Consider the following 23,913-nt stretch of genomic DNA (forward strand, 5'->3'; position numbering starts at 1 on the left):
CCCAACCTCTGTACCAGAGCGGCTATTTATTATTATTGTAATGAAAATAGTACAGTTGATTATAGGAAATTGAACAGCAAGGCAGGGAGATTAATATAACATCTTCATAGCATTATCCATCCATTGCTGAAGTGATAACAACCTGTCCACATTACTGCTATCTTGACACAATGATAGTTGCGTGCCTCTAGAAGACAGTATAAATTGCTAGCACGGAAATGAGCTAAGAGTTTGTCATCAATTGGGCTAATAAATCATGGGGGGGGAGGAGGAGGAGGAGGAGGAGGAGGAGGAGGAGGAGAAGAAGAAGAAGAAGAAGAAGAAGAAGAAGAAGAAGAAGAAGAAGAAGAAGAAGAAGAAGAAGAAGAAGAAGAAGAAGAAGAAGAAGAAGAACCACCATTACTGTGATTCTTGCTTTTCATTTTCAAAGATTTCCTTGTTCTAAAAGTAAAAGATTATGATGTTAACACTTCTCACAATTCTTTAATGTTCCCACTGGTGGTATTTTCAACATGTCTAGATACAACCTCATTCAAGGAAGTTAGTGTTTTGTTTGTTTTTAAAAACAAAATGATAAATTTCTGTACCAGAAATTAGTGATGGATGTAATATAAACAACCCAGCTTGGAAGAAATGAAGGCAACAAGATCTTGGGAAAGTTTTACATCCTTGAATGAGAGTAGGAGACAACCCCACATTATTGCTCAAAAAGCCTTCCTTGAACCAAAATGTTTTTTAAGAAATCCATTCCAGTGCCTGTTTCTTCCTTTCTTAGCAAAATGTTTGAATGGTGGCTTGCTTGACCCCAGTTATTTGTGGTTGGAGCCAATGCTCAAAACCCAGTTGGAGTTCCAGACATATGATTGTACAATTAAGTTATAATCACTTCTTCAATTGTTAGGGTATGAATTTAGTAGCATATATTAGGTTTTTATATAAGATGAACACAGTGCTGATCATTAGAATATATATAGTTCAGGCAATGCTTCTCAGTGCAACCAGTCAGTTACTTCTGAGATTTTATGGAGCTAGCTCAGCTGACTGCTAGAATGGAAAAGACAGCCTGAGATAAGTGGGGTCAGTCTTTGTAAAAATACCTTGGGGCTAGACTATGCTCATAGCCACACATGTCAGGCATGGACCAAGACCAGAAAACAAACTATCAAGGGACAAATCCAGAGGAGAGGCAAGAGACAAGGGGAAGTAAATCCAGGGTCCAAGATATTGCAGAGCAATATACATACAGGTCAGAACTGTAGGTCTGCTATAAAGTCCAAGGAAACTGCATCCCAAGACCCTATGGGGCAAAGAGGGGAGGAGATGTAACATACCAGAAGGTTTCCTGATCTGAGGATAGCATCAGGCCAGATTCTTGACATCTGGCTTAATGCAAGGCCACCATAAGTCTTAATGCAAGGCCACCATAAGTCATAAAGAATTTGATGGATAGTTTTAAATAGTCCAAAATGCCCAGCTGGCCAGTTGTGACAGAGCTGCAATACTCGTTCCTCAAGAAAGGAGGAGCATAACCAATCATTATGGTGCATGTGTCCCCATCCCCAGGAAAAGGAGCAAAAAAGCAAAAAGATCACCTGAAGGTCATCTATCTGAATATATACCAACAAGAATCTTTGCCTTGTTGAGCATAAATTTATATGGTTAAGGAAGGAGTCTCCTTTCCAGCTCCCACAGTCTCACAGGACAGGCTAGGGGTAGGGGCAGGTTTTCAAGGCAGAGAGATTGCGGGAGGATTGTAAAGTAAGAAATATTGTGGCTTACATGATAAAGCACAGCCTGCTTGTTTGATCAGCTTGGAATGTAAGAGATTCAAAAGTTACACCAAGAAAAAAAAGAAAGAAAAAAATATGCCCATCTACCCTGGCACTGTGTAACTTTGTGAGTGTGTGTAAATACTTCAGATTGGGGGGTGGAGGCTGTCCAGTTTCCACAGAATATTGAGCATCTTTGAGGAGATGGTGCCAGTGCTGAAGGGCTTCCCTGATGGCCCAAACTTCCATTTTAGAAACATCATAGTTTCTCTAGGCTGGCAGCAATTGCTGAAAAAGAAATGCATAGACTCCAAGGTTTATCTTCTCAGCCTTTTGACTAAGATGAAGTGTAGTTATCATCTGTGTGATATCAACAAACAGATTCAGGTCATTGGTTTATTACTTTTCACAAGAGTGCCAACAAGTAGAAAGACTATATTTTAATAATATGTAAATTATACAACATCGTTGCAGAACGTAACTGATATATAGCAGCATACAATCCTATATAACAGCATAAAATCCTATATAAACCAAAGTGAATACTATGAATATTATGTCAATTTATCAGTCAATACAATCCCTGCTCATCACAGACAGAATGGTTGGAGAAGTTATAATTGTTAATTTATATTAAAATTGAAATAAACCGTCATGGTCTTTGATGTGATCACCACATGTGATCAAAGATCAGGGCAATAAACAACAATAAAAATGTCTAAATTCCACTAACTGCAATAATAATAATCATCTAACAACTTTAAAGGGTAATAAAAAGACAGTGGGGCAGACTTATCAATTTAAGATACCTGGAAAAATATGCCTGAAAAGTAATACATCTTTTAGAACAATAAAGTCTAGTGTCATTGGAAGCACTAACAAATTTATTATGGTATAAGCTTTCATAAAATAATTATCCTGAATTATAGTGGTATAGATACATAAACACTTATATATACTGCATTTGATAAGCTGAATATTTATGTTGTTAATAGTGGCCATTCCCAAATATATGATTAGTAACAACACATAGTCATACTAAGATGATACCATTACTTTAGTACTGGTAAGCTAATCAACCATGTGCATGTTCATGTGTTAAAAAACCCCAAGCCATCTGCAGAACAACTGAACTAAACAGTTGACTTAGTTTTGACTTCACTTTTTTCAACCCCTCTCTTCCCTCCTGTCATTATTTTTGTGTGTGTGTATAGCTCACAGTCAGTTTGGAATCAGGTGGCGCCAAAATTGAATCAAATAAAGAAATAACACACATACACATAGACAGACAGCAGTCCAAAATGTTTAAGCTATCTTCAAATGCTAACAATAAATTTGCTATTATCTCATTTTCTTCTGTCCTGGGCATATATCCTATTGCACTTCATGTTCAATACTTCCAAGTGGAGACCTGCATGGAGCATACACAGATAATTTTCTTGGTATATTTTTATGGATCTGCCAGATGATTGCTATGCAGCTTTATCCCATTGGGCTCAGAACAAAGGAAAATACAGGAATTATTACAAAACCCTCAAGGCTATATTTTAAAACTTCATCTTCTCTAAAATTACAAAGATATTAATATGTGAAAATTATACCTTCAAATAAGAGGCAAATATGTCATAGGAAAAACTATTAAACTATTAAACTATTAAAATAGTTTTTACCTGTAGCATCATGAACCTAATATTTTCACTCTAACCTCCATTCCTCTTCAGCTTCAACTTTTTGCATGCAAACAGAAGACTGCACCTTCTATTCCTTACACGTTGTATTAATACCTGGAACAAAAAACAAATCAAAAATAAATTCAACCCAAACTTATATTTCACAAAGATAAGGCTATTTCAACTTAGGGGGAAGATTCACTGCAAAAAATAAGATACATTCCAGAACTAATGATAGTGAAATGTTTTCAGCAAGAATACTCTCATGCTTACCTAAGCAATTAGGTAAACATTTGAGGGCAAAGGAAAATCGCATGATTTAGCTCCAAGGCCTAACAAAATAGGTTAAGTTGGCATCATAGTACAGGTAGGTCTTGACTTGGGACCGATATGTGAGATCTCACAGCTTAGACTACCCCCAAAATTAGTTGTTGAGAAAGTGGCAAGTAATGGAATGACAGCCCAACACCAACACCTTGGTTGGCAGGGCATGCCAGGGCCCATCATTTTACAATTTCCTTTCTTTCTTTTCTAAGAAGTTGGGAGCACCCAGGTAGGAACATAATTGTTAATTAGATGACATCCAACTGAGTGAGTCTCCTTTCTTCTCCATATGAACAAATGTTTATCATCTTGGCCTGACTTATATTTTAATGATTTTTATTTTTAAAATGTTATTATCCTCTATATTCTTACTGTCATTAAGAAAATAGTTTCTTCTAAAGCAAAGAATAGAAGAAAATGCCATTTTATTCTTGTACTCATGATAATGCTATGATTTAAGCAAGTCTGACCTTCTTACAGTCAAAATGTGTATGTGTGTATGTGTGTGTGTGTTCATAGCTAAAATAATGCACACAGCCACTTACAGTCCCCTACTCTTTATGATGATTACATTTAAACCACCTGGCTGCACCATAATTATAATAACTGTGCTCATCTTTAATGCGCCACAAGGTAATGTAGAAATATTTTAATTTTCTGTTTTAATCAGTAAGCTTAAAAGCACTGTGTTCTGTGTAAATTCAATTACATCCCTGAATCTCGCCTGCTGAAACCAAGAAAATGTACAAGGTTTCATCTCAGGCCTTCCCCACAGCTGAGTTAAAATGTTATCCATCCATCTACCCCTGAGTCACCAGAAAACTACACCAGCATGAATTCTGTTTTCACTACCCATCCCTATCCTACCTCAAGTGCTGTCTTGAGTTTTGTGTGCAGTGGGTGATAAGCAGACTGAGTCTTCAGACTCAGTAGTCTTCCCTGTTCTGCCCTTCAGAGCTGGCAAGAATCATGGTGGGGCAGATCTGGCTGTAGAAGTTCTGTCACCTCTAAATTCCTTCCTGTGCCCATTCTTCTATACCCAATTTGGTCATCATCTGAACTGAATAAATCTTTTCTTTTTAAAATACAATCACAAAGGGAGTTGAGTCACAAACAGCACTTTCATGTAAAATTTTGACCTTTCCTTTTTTAGATATATAGACAACAAATGCTGATTTTCAAATTTCCCCATGCTCTGTTCAGGAGGCAGTGGGGCAGTTGATCCCATCACTCCACCATTTCAACTGTGTGCCAGATGGGTAAGGGCCACAGAGTTAAAGCATTTACAGCACAGTAGAAGAACAAACCAGCACCATTGTTCAATTCTGATAGACCACTGCAACACAGCACTTTCAGGGGGCAATAGCAGAATGACCTGGGTTCAAAGTCATTCTAGGCTGGGGCCACTATCCCCTCCCTCACCTTGCTATGTTTCAGGCTAAAAGATAAAAGATAAAGATTCAAAATTCTTTTGAATCAAGCTTGAGTCCTGGAATCTACATGGATGGCTACATAGTTTTCTTGTAAGCAACACAGATGTGATTTGTCACCACATTCTTCTGGATTTTTTTTTTAATTTCCCAATCTATCCCACAGCTCTGAGACTTCCTGACAATCTCCCATCCAAGCAGGTCCAACCCTGCTTAGCTTTTGGGGGATCAGCTAAATGCTGCCAGCTACTATGACCATGTTTAGACTATATGTGATTATTCTTCCAAACCCCTCATTTATCAGTCCTGTTTATTTCGAGTGAGAGTAGCTATCAAATAATACCAGAATTATCAACCGAGATTATGACAGCAGGAGCCTTCATTGGGTGCAGTTCTGTCAAAATTGTCAGAGGCACAGTGGAAAAGCATAAATGCTGATATTACAGCATGTGTTATACAGAATTGCAGCCTAAGGCTTACTGAGCTCAGTGGGACTTACTATTGATTAGTGATGCGTGCGCTATTTGACATAAAGCTCTAATTAGTAATCAGAGTTACATCTCTTCATTTCTTTTTTTACCAGAATGCTCTACACACTGCATAGAATTACTTTACTTCGTTCACTGCACCATAATTTACTTTCTGCACCATTATTAGCTTATTTGGGAAGATTTTTATACTATACCTACATTGCATATGAGTCAAAGCAATTTTCAGTTTAATCTGCAAGTGCCATAGGATGACGGGCAAGCGTTCCCTTATATTTCCAACATAAATGATGAGCTAAAGTACACACTGAGGCTATACAATTATGTTGCTCGGCTGGTTTCATAAGGTTGTTCAGGAGTCATTTTTCACTATCTCCTGTGCAATATATAAAAACTGACTAGGATTATGTATTGTCTAACGCAGACAGAATAACAGTTCCACTCCAATGAGGTTTCAGATATCTTACCTCCAAAGTAATAAACAATGGAACAATTCTCAGGATAGGTATATAAAGCTGAGAGTGACAATGCATCCTTGAAATCCTGTTTAGCCACTCAGGCTTGTATATAGTGTCTTTCCTCATGTCCCTAAGCATGGCATCAACAAGCCTCAGCAACCTTTTTGTTCTGCCGTCCTTATGACTTTGTCTTCATCAAGTTCCTAGCCCATATAGGAAGCAGTCTTAAATCGTCTGTAGTTGTTTCCAGTATGAAAGTAGCATTTTCCCTTAACCGGACATCATTTTTCCATGGGTTCCCTCTTTGTCACCCATTCTGGTTCAGGCATGTCCCTTCCCCTCCAGGCTATGGGCACTGGCCTCCAGGAGAGGAATTAAGAGATGGCTTTTAGCTGGCTGGTGACTTTTTCCCTTAACATGACCTGTACAAACTAAATCAAGGGAACACAGCAATCCTATTTAAGCAGTGGGGTCATCAGAGTTTATGCTGATATATTTTTCTACCAAGGTAGATGAAGAACACTTGTCAGATTTCTTCATTTGTCAAATCAAAGTTTTCAAGGTTCCAGAAGCAAGAGTTCAGAAGCTTCTGAATCCAGAAGCAAGAGTTCTCAGGTTCGTTCCTGTTTCAATAGATCATGGTTTTACTAGGAACACAGTCTGGATTCACATATTGTTCCAAACCATTGTTGCTGGGCTGGTATATTGCACTAAGCTCCAGCTTATTGAATAACCCACAATGAACCACAATTGACTGAGTTTGCACAACTTGGTAAACTATAAATCATAGTTTATAAACCATAGTGGCTAGGTTTCTACAACATCCTAAATCAAAACTAAGCAAACCACATCATGACTTAGTATGTTGCATGAGCTTAGTCTGTATAATTTGTTTCCTTTTGGCTTAGCATATTGTATGACTCAGCCCATTGCAGTTTGTAAATCATGGATTACACTTTAGCATTCTATGCAAATTATAGTGATATCTACACAAACATAGGCCTGATAAAATCTTAGCATTTAAGGCCTAATATCTACATAGGCCTGATAAAATCTTAGTACTTAAGATTAAATATACATCAACAATATTCATTTATAATATTTTAAGGAAAATGTTGGCCTCTGATCTATCTTAGTCATACCTAAAATGTGCTTGGACTAGCTATGCAAGTATATGGGTGGAGCTGGGCATCCTGCTGAAAACAACAGAGTGTGAGTAGACAATATCCAGATTCAAAGTCATCTTTGCCTGCCTGCTTATGCACTGAGATCTTCTTCAAAAGATTTCAACAAATCAGAATGAAGATGTTATAATTTCTCCATTCAGCAGTTTTGCCATTATATACACAAGTAAAAATTTTATTCAGAGTTTTAAACAGTCATAATATCGAGACTTTCAGAGAAACTTCTGACTAGAATGATGTTCTTGTTTCAGACAGTACCTGTTTGGACAACTGATGTACCATTTAAACAATGTCAAAAAGATATATCTAAGTTTGTATGGCAAGAGATAAAGCCATGAGTTAAATAAAAGGTGCTACAAGATGCAAAGGAAAGAGGAGGATTGGGTTTACCTAATCTGAAATTGTATTTTGCAGCTTGCTGTTTGGTTTGGATGAAAGAATGAGTGTTATTGAAAAATAACAGACTTTTAGTGTTAGAAAAACATGACCTAAGATTTAGGTGGCATGGATACTTGTGATACAATAAACTCAAGGTTAATGTAGATTTTAAAAATCATTATCTTAGATGTGCCATATTGAGAATATGAAATAGATACAAACCCAGATTGTGCCCAAAAGCACCTTTATGGCTCTCAGCACAAGAAGCATTTTATAGACGAGAAATAATAGGCAAAGATAAATGGTTAACGTGTCATGAGATACTAGAATTTTATCAAGGGGAATATAAAATAAAATCAGGAGAACAACTGATGACAGAGGGACATAGTGGTCAATGGTTTTCTTAATTTACAGTTATCAGAAAGATTTAAAGTAGACAAAAGAATTCTTGAACAATATAAGACAAAATTTGAAACAGAATTGTGTACAAATGATGAACATGTAATTGCTAAAATGTATAAACGTTCACTGAAATTTGAAACAGGAGAAGAACAGGTCAAAGAATGCATAATAAAGTGGGCTACAGACTTTGGTTATAATATACAAATGGAACAATGGGAAAATATGTGTTTGAAAGGATTGAAATTTACATTATAATCTTAAGGAGAATTTTTATAAAATGATCTACCATTGGTATATGACACCAGAAAAATTATCCAGAATGTATAAAGGTACTTCAAATTTATGTTGGAAATGTGAACAACAGGAAGGGTCATTTTATCATGCTTGGTGGACGTGCAAAAAAGCTAGAAAATTTTGGGTTCAACTACATACAGTGATTCAGAGGATTTTAAAGATTAATATTCAACTGAAACTAGAACTTTTCCTCCTGGGACTGATGGATAAACAGTTAGAAAAGAGCCACAGAATACTGTTTTTATATATGATAAATGCAGCGAGATTATTGTATGCCCAAAATGGAAAGATTTTGCATTACCTACAATGGAGGAATGGTTGGTGAAGAAGACAGAACTTGCTGAGATGGCTAAACTGGCTCCTTTGATCAGAGAAAAGACAATATCTACATTTATTGGTGACTGGAAACCCCTTATGGACTTTTTGCATAAAAAAAAAAAGAAATTACGATTTATGATTTTGATGATTAGACTGGATAAATTATAGAAAGAAGAGAGCCATGATGTAACTTTAGAGTGAGAGGTTAAAATACAATTGTACCTATGCTGTGAAGAAGATTGGAAGCCACTTCTTTGTATCTTGCTTTATATCTTTCTCCTTCTTTCTACTTTTTTCTACTTTTCTTTCTGCACTTTTAGCTTTTTCTTTACTTTTCTCCCTTTCTCTTCTTTTTCATTCTATTTTAGCTTGTATTAGTTCTTCTTATTGTTGTTAAAACCTTCAATAAAAACTATATATAAAAAAGAGACTTTCAGAGAAACTGTTTTCCTAAACTTCCATTGATTTGAGGCAATGTTATATACTATTTTGCTTATAGAATTTTGGGAGATTTAAAGAAAAGCTGCAATTAACATGATCTTCAAGCACGGATAAAAAGCGTAAGAATAGTTTGAATAGCATTAGTTGGCACCCACCGTTCTTCAGTTAAACGATTCCTCTCTTTTCAAAAACACTTGTACTTAAGGCAATGACTATCAGGATTCAGTATGACATCAGCTATACAAGCAGCTGCAAGACAAACTGGATTCCCTTCCCCAGTGTAATGTAGCAGCAAGAGAGCCAGGTTTAGCTTTACTTATTTTTAATTTCCTCATAAGTAGTTGCAGTCTGCATTTCAAAATCGCTTGCTCTGAAAATTACTTTTATTTCTACAAACTGCAGCATTGCATGGGTTAGAAATATAGCTCAGGGATTGCAGAAGTATGATTATGTATGGTAGCATGGACTTTTTGATCCATGTTTGGGGATCCTATCTATGATACATATCTAATACAATGCAGATAATATTATCTGGTGGCATAAAGAAGAATGACAACGCTTTATAACTATTTTGGCCCCATAATTCAAGGGCATGGAATGAATTGGTCTCATTTTGACTGATAAAATGATAGCTCCTATCAGCTCTCCAAACACAGATCAGTTTTACACCATAGAGTTCTTCAAAGAAGCCATCAATGTCTAAAAGGTCAATCCTTCAAGGAGGCTAGCTGTCTGAGTGAAAGAGATTTTGATTTTGTCAAGGGTTTGGATGTCAAGGAAGCCTCAGAGGAGGGCAGAGTGATTTCTTATGGCCAGGTACACAAAGCTAACTGGATTTTCCTTGCATGGAAATTTCTAGGAAAGCATTGTTTATTCAGGGTTGTCCTTGTAGTAATTCTCAAGCAAGTTTTTTTTTCCTCCTCTTTGAAATCTTCAGAGTCTTCCCGTAATCAGAGAAGGTCATGCCGGCCCAACAGATTAAGTATAGATGCAGAGCTTGCAAAGCTTTTTAGCTAGCGAAGACATCTACAACTTTTCCCCTTAAACCTAATCAGTGCTACAGTGGAGACCCCACACTATGGCAGAAGTAGAAGGGAGGTGCCCTTAATGGACACCTAGATTTCATAAATAAATACAGCTAATTGGTTCAATTGTCCTAGTGGTTTCTATACTCACTAAAGTCTGCTTGACAGGCTGTAGTCTTGTGGAAAAAAATATTAATTATGTTTTCCCCTTTGGCAAATGTTTTGGCTACTACACAAGGTTTTTAAGGCTGCTAGCCGTGATCCTGTCTTTTTTCAAGTTCCATTTAATTTTTTTTAGATGCAGATTTTAAAAACATGGAACCTTTTATTATTAGCTTATTTGTCAATGCAATGTTGCCTATAGCATAACACTTAAAAACTATTTACTTTTCTTTCATCTGGTTACAGCTGTTTATACTATATTTACATCTATTTCCGCTGCCTTCTCATTTTGATATCAGAAATGTATCTTGCAGTACTATATGGATGGATTACACGTTATATCAAACTTTGGCTTGTTTAACCAAGGTTTGTTGAAGCCACTACTGGATCACATTAAACCATAAACCATTGTTAACAAACCACAATGGCTGGATTCACACATTACATTTAGCCAAAAGTAAATGTAGAATCACTTAGTGCAATGTGTGACCCCAGTCACTGTTAAACTTTAGTTAGGCTAAAGAAAATTAGAATACCACAATTTCTGCAGGAATTTTATCAAACTGGCAATCTACTGCAGTCCAAAAATGTCTGGTGAGAAGTATGCATTTGAAATAATGATCACATCTATTTTGAGTTTTACTTTTTTATGCAAAAATTAAATTGGTGATCTTCTCAGGGAGGACTTGGCTTGTAGAATTTAGCAGGTACAGTATAATTGCTAGTGGAGAAAAATATTGGAATATTTGCTCACTAGCAATAAAAGGAACTAACAATGAAAACAAAATGCCGAATTCACAAACCAGGAAAGGTTACTTTTTTTTACTTGTAGCCTAAAATAGAGGTAATGGCACCAGTTGACATCTGTCACATGTATCACTGGTGAAACAATTAGAAGTTGCAAAAACAAGAGTCAGCCATGGCCACCTAGGTATTTCCTCAATAGAAATGGTCAGTAATGGAACATTTTTGACATTCAGAAGAGCCATGATGACAAATTAGCATTAGCAGGAGGTATAAACCAAGCCGGTGATGTATAGTTTAATGGTTGTACATTATATTAACAAATTCCACAAGGAACCCGGTCTGAGTGAGCCAAATTGGTTGTCTGTGGATGATATACTGGTGTCCTTCCTTTGTTATTTACTGATAAAGCTTAGAACCTGATATAAACAAAATTGCAAAAAATACATTTCAAAAGCTGTAATTGCTATGCAATGAAATGGTGAGTACCGTATGAGAAAGAAATATGCATCTATGTTAGTATTAACAATAAAGCAGCAAGTCTGCAAATAATTACATGCTGGTATATCTTATCAATCCAGAAAATTAAACTATTTTATTTCCATTTACTGATGAATACAAAATTGCAACCCCAATATATTATGTTTTGTTCTGCTGCCTTGCCTTGTCACCATTCCAGGCCACTCCTCTGAAAACTTTCCATTTATATAAGAGAGAATTTAACATCTGAAGAAAGTATAACATCTAGATTAAAGGCTTCTGTGACAATTCAGGGAGAGGCAAAGGGTGCTATGGAGATAAATCCTTTTAAAATACAGGGACATTTATTTACAATAGAGTTTTGGAATCATTTCCTAACAGGGATGCTTAACTGCTGAATATATTTTATATGTTTTTGCTTACTTTAGAAGAAAAAATATTTATAATAATTATAACTATTATCTCTTCTGCAAAAGAATTTAAAATAGTAAAAAAAAGATAAAGAATGACTTAGAAGCAGTACTTTGGACCTTATACAAGAACAATACCTCTCTGCTATTCATTCAAGCAGAGTGACAGCTTCTTTGAAATCCATATTTAATGACTGAGTTCTTTCATTTTTTTTCAGACTTGCTAGGAAGCCTCACAAAAATCAGGCTGCTTTATTAGGTAGCAGAGAGGTTATTATTATTAATATTATTATTATTATTATTATTATTATTATTATTATTAATTTGATTTCTATAGCCACCCATCTCAACAAGTGACTCTGGGTGGCGTACAATCATAAAAACATAAAACAATTAAAACAATACAAATAAATATATTTGGCAGGCACATAACCAGGTCTTCATAGACTTATGAAAAGCCAATGGGGTCAGGGTCATACTAATCTCTGAAGGGAGAATGTTCCAGAGGGCAGGGGCTATGGCAGAGAAGGCATGTCTCCTAGTCCCTGCCAGCTGACAATCTTTGGCTGACAGGACCTGTAACATGCTCAGCCTGCCAGACCGAGTTGGATGGGGAGAAACAACTGGGAGAAGATGGTCCCTTAGGTAACACGGTCCCAAGCCATGAGGGCTTTAAAGGTGACAACCAGCACTTTGAATTGCACCTGGAAGCACACTGGCAACCAATGCAGCTCACATAGCAGTAGTGTTACATGTGTCGAATATCTGACACCATTTACTATCTGTGAAGCCACATTCTGTACCAGGTGAAGCTTCTGAATGCTCTTCAAGGGCAACTCCATGTGAAGTACATTGCAGTAATCCAGATGAGAGGTCACAAGGGCATGATTGACTGTGAGCAAAGCCTCCCAGTCCAGCAATTGGCGCACAACCCAAAGGTGTGCAAAGGCCCTCCTAGCCACTGCTGCCACCTGCTCTTCTAGCAGGAGCCGTAAGTCCAAGAGAACCCCCAGATTGCGCACTGGGTACATCTGGGGCAGTGCCACCCCATCAAGGACCAATGATGGAAAAACCTTGTCACCGGAAGGCCCAAATACCCAAAACCACTCAGTCTTGCTTGGGTTGAATTGAAGCCCATTGCACCCCATCCAAACCCTTACAGCCTCCAGGCACTGGGACAGGACACCCACAGCATCACTCAGGCAGCCTGGGGTGGAGATATAAAAATCATCAGCATATTGATGATACCTCACCCCAAACCATCGGGTCACCAATATGCCCAGTGGCCTCATGTAGATGTTAAATAGGAGAGGAAAGAGAACTGAGCCCTGGAGCACCACACAAAGTAGGAGATGCGGCCTGGATCTCTTCCCCCCCACCATCAAAACTGACTGGATCTGACCCCAGAGGAAGGAGGAGAACCAGCACAACACAGTGCTGCCCACCCCCAACTCCCAAAGCTAGTCCAGAAGGATACCATGATTGAGGGTATCGAAGGCTGCTGAGAGGTCAAGAAAAGCAAGGATGGCCACACTGCCCCCATCCTGCTCCTGCCAAAGGTCATCTAAGAGCATGATCAGTGTTGTCTCAGTCCTGTAACCCAGCCTGAATCCTGACTGAAAAGGGTCCAGATAATTCACTTCATCCAGGGTCCTCTGTGGCTGCCACGTGACCACTTTCTCTACAACCTTCCCTAAAAAGGGGAGGTTGGAGACTGGACAAAAACTGTCCAGACTGACTGAGTGAAGCAATGGCCCATTGAGAGGGCACGCCACCTCCTCCTTAAGAGCCAACCGAATCACCGCCTCTCTCAAGGAATTAACCACTGTCCAAACCAATCATGCCTCCCCTCCTAGGCAGCCTTAACCAGCCAGGAGGGACACAGATCTAACACAGAAGTGGCCAAGCTAACAGCTGCCAGAGCCCTGTCCACTTCCTCAGGTGCAATGGGATCGAACTCCCCCCAGATAATCATGCAAGACTTAACCCCCACAGCCTCCACTGGTGCTGCCCTAAAGCTGGAGTCCAATGTAGAGCAGATGCGAGTGACTTTATGTGCTAGATGTGCAGCATATTCCTCACATCAACCCTGTAGGTGAAACCCAATATTACTCCCTCCAAGGAGGGACTGGATCACCTGAAATAGGGCCACCAGGTGACTATCTGCAGATACAACGAGGGCAGAGAAATAATCACATTTCGCTGCTCTTACCACCACAAGGTAGGCTCTAAATAGTGGGTCTAGCTCATGTTCAATTATCTTTGTTCCCCATCTTCCACCAGTGGTGCTCTAGGTATCTCTTAGCCCTTTTAGTTCCTTCAGCTTTTCTGTATGCCATGGAGAGACAGGGAACCGTGGACAGAGTGGGCACTCAGGCACAATCTGGTCCAAAACCACAGCTGCTCTCTCATTCCATGCAGCCACCGAGGCTGCGGTCGGACCATGTAGCAGATTTCCTGGAACAACCCCAAGCTCCCTCTAAAAACCAATCAAGTCCATTAGGCCCCTGGGGGGGGCCAATCTAATAGGCCCAGCCTTCCTGTGAAGTGGGGTGGCGCCAGAGAATTGGAGGCTCACCAGGAAGTGGTCTGACCATGACAGGGGAGAAACCAATATCTCCCCCAATTTCAGAACGCCCTGCCACTGCTCTGACAGAAAAACCAGGTCGGGCGTATGACCACTATTATGTATCAGGCTATGGATGACTTGGGACAGGCCCATGGCTGTCATGGTGGCCATGAACTCCTGTGCTACAGTACCTCACACCCCATGCCCAGAAAAGACAAGTTGAAGTCCCCCAAGACCATGAGCCTGGGTAACTCCTCTGCCAACCTGGCCATGGAGTCAAGAAGCTCAGACAGGGAGGTTGCTACACAGCAGGGAAGCAATAGCAACAGTCCCAATTGATCCCTCTTAGTGCCCAACTTAATAAATAGTGCCTCACGCCCGACAGTCTAAGGAGCAGTGCCCCTGGATGCTTCCCAAGTATCTCGGATGACCATTGCCACCCCATTGCCCCTACCCTGGGATCTTGGCTGGTGCCACACCTAGAACCCAGCTGGGCATATGTCAGAGAGAGGAACATCTCACCCCCTCCTGTCCCAGCCAGGTCTCAGTAATGCATGCCTGGTCAGCCTTTTCACTAACAACCAGGTCATGAATAAGAGTAGCCTTGTTACAGACCGACCTGGCATTCAGCAGCAGCAGCCAACAACAGCAGGGACTTGAAAATCTACCACCCAGGGCCTGGGAGCAAGTTCAAGGTGTTGGAACATGCCACAGAAACAATATACAGTACCTGTGGCACATTCCCTGTGAGCAGCTCACCCCGCATCTCCCATCATAACTCCCCCTAACCCTCACTACTGAGATGAAACAACCTGCCCTCATCCCTTCAGAGCCGTCCCCACTCCCCTGTCCATAAAGGTCCATGCTCAGGTTCACACACCCCACCCCACTCACACAGTCTACAATCAAACCAGTAAGGGGCTCCCTAATACCTGAGGCACTTCTGTAGTATTCAGCACTCAGTGCCTCCAACTAATCAGGGATCACCTCACCTCATCCCCCATCTACCAACCGTACCATGCCGTCAGTTAGTCCCCTCTCACCAGACTGCTTAAGCCCCGATTGCACATTCCTGATGATTCAAAGAAACCCCCTCCCCTGGCTCTCACCAGTGGGAAGGTGGACAGAATCACAAACCACAACCTAAAACTTTCCAACTTGATGACTAGTCCCATTCCAATTTAATCCTTTCAATCAAGTCCTCTTGGGTCATGATGACTACTGATTAAAACAGACCACGCAGATGGCTGTTACCAATGCTTTCTGGCTCTCCATCACAAGGAAGGCAAAATGGCTACCCAATCATGTGGGGGAAGGAACTGCAGCCACAGGGCCCTGGAAGCTACAACCAGCCTGGTCCAGCCTTGCCTCTGCCACAGCAAAACCCCTCATCTCCTCGCAACCACAAGGGAAGAAAGAAAAGATAGCCCTCATCTACACTCCAGCACCACCGTCCTCCTCATCTTCCCTGCTTCCCAGCACAGTCCCTTCTGCAGGCCAATAGGCACTTCCTCCATCATCGGTGCTGTCCTCCTTCCCACCGCTGCATCACCAATCATTGCAAAACGTATGGAGCGATTCCCGTGAGAAACAGCCAATCCGAGCACCTGGTGGTCCAACAATCCAGCCACCACTGCCAGGCCAGTTCTCCAAGCCATGATCCAAGTAAGGGAAAGAGCCCCAGGCACCACACGTGATCCCATTCCAGGCCATCAAACAGCCCAGCAAGAATTATAAGCTGTATGGGCCAGATACAAATACCCAGAAAATAGTTTGTTTACATGCTGCTTCTTGCACTGTTCGTTGAAATTTGCCCTTAGTTTCAGGTAAATGTTTTACAGGTAGGCATCAATTTATAACCATTCATTTAGTGACCATTCAAAGTTACGACTTCACTGAAAAAAGTGACTTACAACTGGTCCTTGTATTTGCAACCGTCACAGTGTCCCCATGGTCACGTGATCAAAATTCAGGTGCTTGGCAACCATCACGTCTTTACGACTGTTGCAGCATCCCAGGGTCATGGGATCACCATTTGTGACTTTCCCAGCCAGCTTCCAACTAGCAAAATCAGTGGGGAACCACATGGTTCACTTAACAATCGCAGCAATTCATTTAATGACCGCTGCTAAAAATGTCATAAAACTAGGTGTGGTCACATGAGGCCTCACTTAACGATGAATTTTCCAGTCCCTCTTGTGGTTGTAAGTCGAGGACTACCTGTAAATGCAAAAGTGTCAACCTTATCATGTTGGCCTTCAAAAACACATCCCACCATTCTATCACTTCTTAACATCAGTGACCTCTCTCAGCATATTGTACTTAAACTGAACAGTAAGCAAAATTAAACACAGTAAATGCTGACAAAATCAGGAATTCATGCAAAAGAAACACAGATTTGAGCAGCATCACAACAGAAAAGCCAGCTAGACCAGCTCCATCTGGGCATTTTTTTATTTACAGTTATTTATATACCAGTCTATTCCATAAGACACCAGGTAATTAAAAACAAATAAAACAAGCAAAACCACATAATGATTAAACAATTAAAACCCCATTCCTTCCAAAACCAATAAAATAAAAAGAGAAGGATGCAACAGAAAATAACTAGCTTCCAGCACTTATCCATCAATGGTGACCACTTCTTATTCTCCAAAGGCTTTCAGTAATAAAACTGTTTTACTGCATTACTGAAAAAGACAGGGTAAGGGAGATCAAACCTCTGAGGGAAGGCTATTCCAAACAGTCAGGTCATGACTAAGGATTGCCACATTCTGCCTCAGCTGTAGTTTCTGGAAAGTCTTCAAAGGCATCTCAGGTGTAGTGGTTTGTAGTAGTTCAACCTGGCAGGGATGAAGGCATGAATTATTGTTGCCAGTGCCTTAGTTTCATTATCCTGGACTTGCAAAATGTTAAAACCCAATTCCCCATAATCCAAGAAGCCTATTTACCCAGTCATGGCAACCACCCCTTCATGTATTATTTCTCCCTTGCCACTCTTAGGGATTGAGGAAAAGTTTAGCGTGCATATGTTTGTACAACATGCTAACCCTGAGGGCCTGGTTAACAAGTCCAAGTGTACCATCATTTTTATTACTCACTCACTTCAGGCAGAGCCAGGGGCTCATTGTGTTTGCTGAATCTGGAGTGGTCACCACTTGGAGTTATGGAAATTGGAATTTAAACCTATGAAAAGCCTTGTTTGCAAATTCTAGTTTCTGTCAACTTAAAGTTGTGACCTAAGCCAAAAACTCAGATTAAGGAGTCATACAATGTGTGAAAGAAGTAAAATAGTGACTTTTGAATCTCACTGACATCTTGGCTGGCTTAACATTTCTTACAAGGACAGACTTCACATTTGCCTCCTTTGAATCTTTAGGGATTACCTTCATCTCTTGGAGATATTGCAGAATCCCTTATATCTGAACAGCTGTCCTGTATTGGCAGATTTAACCAGCAAGGATTATTACATGTGGCAGCTGTTCAGCTATCAAGCTATCAAGCAGGAATTATATCAATGAAGTCTTCTACTATGTTGGCTGGTGTGGGTCTTCCGGGCTGTGTGGCCGTGTTCTTGAAGTTCTGTTTCCTAACGTTTTGGCAGCACCTGTGACCGGCATCTTCAGAGCGCAGGAGCACAGACAGGAGCAGTTCTCTCTGTGCCCAGGGTGATGTGACCCTTTTGTGGGTATTTATAGAGATCTGAGGGGGGGGGAAGGGGGGATTGGGGGTGTGTGGGGGGGTTGGGTTACTGAGTGGCTGCTTGTTTTGGTGTCAGAATCGGTGTGTATCTTCCTGGGGGTTAGGCAGGGTTTTTTCTTCTATTGAATTGTTAACGAGGGGCTGCTGGGGGTGATTAGCAAGTTCATTGTGTGAACTGTTCACATGTCCTGGTGGTTGAGCTGAGTTCGTTGACCTTGTGCAGGCTGTATTTTTCAGGATTGGTAGCCAGGTTTTGTTGATTTTTAGACTCTCCTCTTTTTTATTGAAACTGTGCTGGTGTTTGTGAATCTCAATGGCTTCCCGGTATAGCCTGGTATAGTGGCTGTTGGTGTTGTCCAGTATCTCTGTGTTTTCAAATAGGATTTTGTGTCCAGTGTGCTTGAGAGCATGTTCAGCTACTGCCGATTTTTCTGGTTGCTGTAGTCTGCAGTGCCTTTCGTGTTCTTTTATCCTGGTATGGATGCTGGGTTTTGTGTTCCTGATGTATACTTGCCCGCAACTGCATGGTATGCGGTATACTCCTGCGGCAGTGAGGGGATCCCTTTTGTCTTTTGCTGATTTTAGCACTTCTTGTACTTTTCTGGTGGGTCTGAAGATTGTTTGGAAATTGTGTTTTTCCATCAGTTTTCCCATGCGGTCTGTGACCCCTTTGATATAGGGCAGAAATACTTTGTTGGTGGGTGGCTGTTTTTCTTCTTCAGTTGCATGTTGCTTTCTTGGTTTGATGGCTCTTTTTATTTCATTCTTGGAGTAGCCATTCGCTGTAGGACCCAATTAAGGTGGTTAAGCTCAGAGTTTAGGAATTGGGTTTCGCAGATCCGATTGGCACGATCCATGAGGGTTTTGATAATGCCTCTTTTCTGACGTGGGTGGTGGTTGGAGTTTTTGTGTAGGTACCGGTCTGTGTGGGTGGGTTTTCTGTAGACTTTGTGTCCTAATTTGAGGTCTGGTTTGCATATGACCAACATGTCTAGAAATGGAAGTTGGCCGTCCACTTCTTTTTCCATGGTGAATTGTATATTGGGGTGGACACTGTTTAGGTGGTTCAGGAACTTCTCTAGGTCTTCTTCATCCTGACTTCAAATTGCAAAGGTGTCATCCACAAATTGGAACCAGACTGTTGGGGTAACGGGTGCGGTTTCTAAAGCCCGTTTTTCAAAATGTTCCATGTAGAAATTTGCTACGTCTGGGCTCAGGGGGCTTCCCATGTTGACACCGTCCATCTGTTCGTAGTACTCATTATCCCATAGGAAGTAACTGGTTGTTAGGCAGTGCTGAAATAAGGCTGTGATGTCTTCTGGGAAGATCTGTTTGATGAGTGCCAGGGTGTCCCTCACTGGTACCTTGGTGAACAGGGAGACCACGTCAAAGCTGACCAGTTTGTCCGTGGGGTTGAGTTTCAGGGTGCTGATTTTGTCGATGAAATGTCCTGAGTCTCTGATGTGGGCTGGAGTCTGTCCAACGTGGGTCTGTAGAAGGGTGGCCAGATGTTTGGATAATTCATATGTCGGGAAGCCAATGGCGCTTACGATGGGTCTGAGTGGGATCGAGTCTTTGTGGATTTTGGGGAGTCCATATAGTTCACACAATGAACTTGCTAATCACCCCCAGCAGCCCCTCGTTAACAATTCAATAGAAGAAAAAACCCTGCCTAATCCCCAGGAAGATACACACAGATGCTGACACCAAAACAAGCAGCCACTCAGTAACCCAACCCCCCATACACCCCCAATCCCCCCTTCCCCCCCCCAGATCTCTATAAATACCCACAAAAGGGTCACATCACCCTGGGCACAGAGAGAACTGCTCCTGCCTGTGCTCCTGCGCTCTGAAGATGCCGGTCACAGGTGCTGGCGAAACGTTAGGAAACAGAACTTCAAGAACACGGCCACACAGCCCGGAAGACCCACACCAGCCATCGTATGCCAGCCGTGAAAGCCTTCGACAATACATCTTCTACTATGTCTTCAGCAAACTCTGAACTCACAATTTTTCAGGCCTATTTTTTTTCTGGGCATCTTCACATGACATTTCTCCCAAAGGATTACCACTTTGAGGTGATCGGAGGACCTGGCGGGGTCACCTGTCAAAGTAAGGACAAAAAGCAAAGGGACGAAGTGATCAATAATCCACAATTTTGGTGAGAGCACATGGGATTCTGCAGGGATGAAGGAAGACAAATGTCATCCCTTCAGGGTAGGCCAGACTAAGAAACCAAGATCATGAACGCTAATACTATTTGTATTATTAGGTTGCAGTACAGAATCTTACAAGTCTGAATGCGCTTCCCCCCTCCATTTAACTTCATGAGAACTAGTGAGGGTCTTGTCTGAGATCCTTAGTCAGATTACGCTTTTGCACCAGACTCAGATTTTTTAATCTGCTCACTGTCTTGGTAGTGGCTCTTCCTCCTGTTCCTCAAGGTTTTTCCTTCCGCCCATTACAACAACTCATCTAGGCAATGATACTCAAAAAGGGCCCTGCTAAGTATATGGTTGCCTATCTCAATAAATTACAGGATAATATCAAAAGTAGTGATTATCCAGTGAACACAAATATTAAACAAATGCATACCTGTACTATAGATGCAATAGTGGAAGATATGCCGAAAGTTTATAGCAAACTGAAAGAGTTGCTAAACACTCCTACGACTACTAAAACCACTAATGAGTGATTGGAATACAAAGGTTGAAGAACTGAAAATATAATTTCAACATAGTAAACACAGTAAAGCAGGAAATGGGTTATTGGCATAACCTGCTTCAAGCAATACAGATACAGATACAGATATAACACACAAGCAGCAACAGATGCACAATAAAAGAATAAAGATAACTGACCAGATCACAAGAAATAGAGGATGGAGAAGAGTGATCTAATTAGTCAGGACACTTCTAGCTGCAGACTGTGCAAAAAACCCATAAATTACTAGTTTCAAACTTACAAAATGAAAGAAAATTTTGATTTGGAGGACATGTAGTTGAAAAATAAGTGTAAAGAACAGCTTCAGTTCATTTAATTTATATGAAAGAGAATCTAGGGAACTACAGGAAGACATAAAGACGGTGCAAAAACCAAGGAGACTTTTTTCCCCAAAATTTCAAAGAGGAAAATGTCCAAATGGCTTTTAGAACAAGCTACATGATAGTTAGAAACAGATTGAGGACAAAAGCCTTAGGGAACAAGAATGATATATCATAACTGAAGATAGACTTTCAATATCAAGCAAGGAAAGATAAGGGAGTTTTGGTCAAAAATGTAAATTGCTGGTAAAAAAATAGAAAAGAAAAAAGAGATTTCTTTTTTAAGGAGATCAGAGAAATCAGAAGAAAATCCACAGTTAAGGAAGCAATAGTCAAGAGTAAGATCTAATAAAAGCAAATGAGGTTAAAGGAAGACAGAAAGACTTACTGAAACTCTTTACAAACAAGATTATGGCTTGACAGAAACAACCGCAGAGAAAAAATATGTTCAGGAACCAAGTTCAAACTGTATTGTATGAAAGGCAATGGATCTGATGTCAAACAGAAGAGCAAAAACACCAGGTGCTGATGAAATACTCCTCAAACTGTCTAAAGTTGCTGGAAAAGAGGCGGTTAAAGTGCTATCAGCAATATTGTCTACAAATATGGAACAAGACTGTGTGGCCTAAAATTGGAAAAGATCAAAATATATACCTATACCAAAGAAGGAAATGCAAGAAAACATGCAAGTTACCAGACCACTGTGCTAATTCCTCACACAAGCAAAGTTTTGGTTCAAGATCATAAAAATATTCAAGCCATAGATGGAGAAAGAAATGCCAAACAAACAGAAAACAGATTGCTAACCTGAGATGAATAATGGAAAGAGAGAAAAAGAATGTATGAAAAAAAAAACTTGTTTTAATGATCACAGCATGATCTTTGCTATAACATGGAACATACAGTATTAAACAGATGTACCAGACTATCTGATTATTCTTCTAAGGAATCTTTACAGTGAATAAGCAACTGCTGTAAAAACTTAAATCTGGAAAAACAGAATGATTCAGAATAGGGTGAAGAGTGAGGCAAGTATACACATCTGCACATCTGAAATGTATACAAGAAATATAAGCATAGCAGGATTTGAAGGGATGACAGCTGGAATCAAAATAGGAGGCTGAAACACTTGTGATTTGAGATATGATATCACTTCGTTGGTTAAAAGTAAAAAAGACACTGAAGAGCTCATTATGAAAGTAATCTCTTTGTGTGAGATGGGTGGCTATATAAATATAAATAAATAAATAAATAAATAGTTAATGAGTTAATGTTAAATATTAAAAAGACAAAGATAATGTTAACCAGCATGTTTAATGAACTCACAGTTGATGGCAAAGAACTGAAGATGAAGATAAATTGTTTATTTTCTTAGGCTTGCAAAAATAAATTCATAATAAATTATTATGTATCATGTATAGGTAAAAGTTGGCAATGGGGAAGTAAAGCTAAGCAGGAAAGCACTGGCAAACTGAGACAAAATTATGAAGGATACTCCCATGGCACTAAAAATCAGAACAGTTGAAGTAATGTTTATTCCACTGATAATGTACAGCTGTGAAAACTGAACATTGAGAGAAAAAAATGATACTTTCAAATTATAGAATTGTAAGAATAACATGGACTTTATGAAGTACCAGTCAATCACTACTAGATCATATCATGGCTGCCTGCTTCCTTAAGGCAACGATCTGCAAGCAGAAACTCACATATTTTAGGCATATTACACAAGCAGAGATTGATTAGAAAAAAAAAGTATGCTTAGGAAAGTATGGGGAAGAAAGAGGAAGACAAGAAATATGGTAGATAGAATAAACAAATTATAGGGCTATCCTTGGAAGAACTATGACTTGTTACAGGAGAAAAGTTGAAGTGACAAGCATATGTCTATGCAGTTAACAGGAGTTATACTTGATTTGCTGTTTGATTTTTCTGGGTTATATTTGCATGGCATGTGGAGTCTTATATGCTGCTACTTATTATGCTTAGCCATAGATTATTATATTTTTATTCTATATATATATATATATATATATATATATATATATATACACACACATACATACATACATACATACATAACACACACACACACACACACACACACATACTGTATATATACAGTATATAGTCAACTCAAGGTGGAGAACATACCTAATACTCCTGCCAAACTTAATATTGTATGCTGCCTAGAATCATTACAGAGTTGGCCAGACTTCTAAGTTTGAAAATAAACAAATAAACAAGAGCATAGTCTAGAATGCAGTGACTGATGGTCCCTCAAACCAGGGCCAGCTATGGTTTCCTAGACCACCACTTCCTTTATAGTGACTACCTGACCACACTTCCTTGTTTGAGTGAGTATGTATGAGTGAGACAAGAAAGAACTTGAAATGATACTGAATTAAAAAGAAGTATGTGACTGGCCACATTCACCCTGACAACTGTGTTGTGATAGCCCTCATGACACCTTCTCAACAAATCAAATTTGCCACTGGGTAGAGATAATTTATCTCCTCTTGAAAATGAGTCAATCTAAGTCTTGTCTTTCAGATATAAGTAAAAGTAACACAGATTAAGGGTAATAAAGGTATGAAACAGAAAAGGTTAAATGTAGCAAT

The 23,913-nt window shown here is 39.8% G+C and overlaps 1 long non-coding RNA gene across 2 annotated transcripts in view; it reads right to left on the reverse strand.

Annotated features, from left to right (window-relative positions):
• LOC112540885 (uncharacterized) overlaps nt 1-23,913 on the reverse strand; it is a 26,276-nt gene continuing 2,363 nt past the window's right edge. For both annotated transcript variants that reach the window (XR_003084927.2, XR_015796380.1), the window contains exons 2-5: nt 20,257-20,352; nt 17,267-17,389; nt 3,440-3,553; nt 1-3,180 (exon numbers count right to left, since the gene is read on the reverse strand). This is a non-coding gene — a long non-coding RNA (uncharacterized LOC112540885). The remainder of the gene's footprint in view (nt 3,181-3,439; nt 3,554-17,266; nt 17,390-20,256; nt 20,353-23,913) is intronic.

The sequence above is a fragment of the Python bivittatus genome, unplaced genomic scaffold (genome assembly GCF_059951505.1).
Source record: "Python bivittatus isolate LINGU-HERP-01145 unplaced genomic scaffold, Pbiv_v1 ctg000330_np1212, whole genome shotgun sequence".
Classification (NCBI taxonomy): domain Eukaryota; kingdom Metazoa; phylum Chordata; class Lepidosauria; order Squamata; family Pythonidae; genus Python; species Python bivittatus.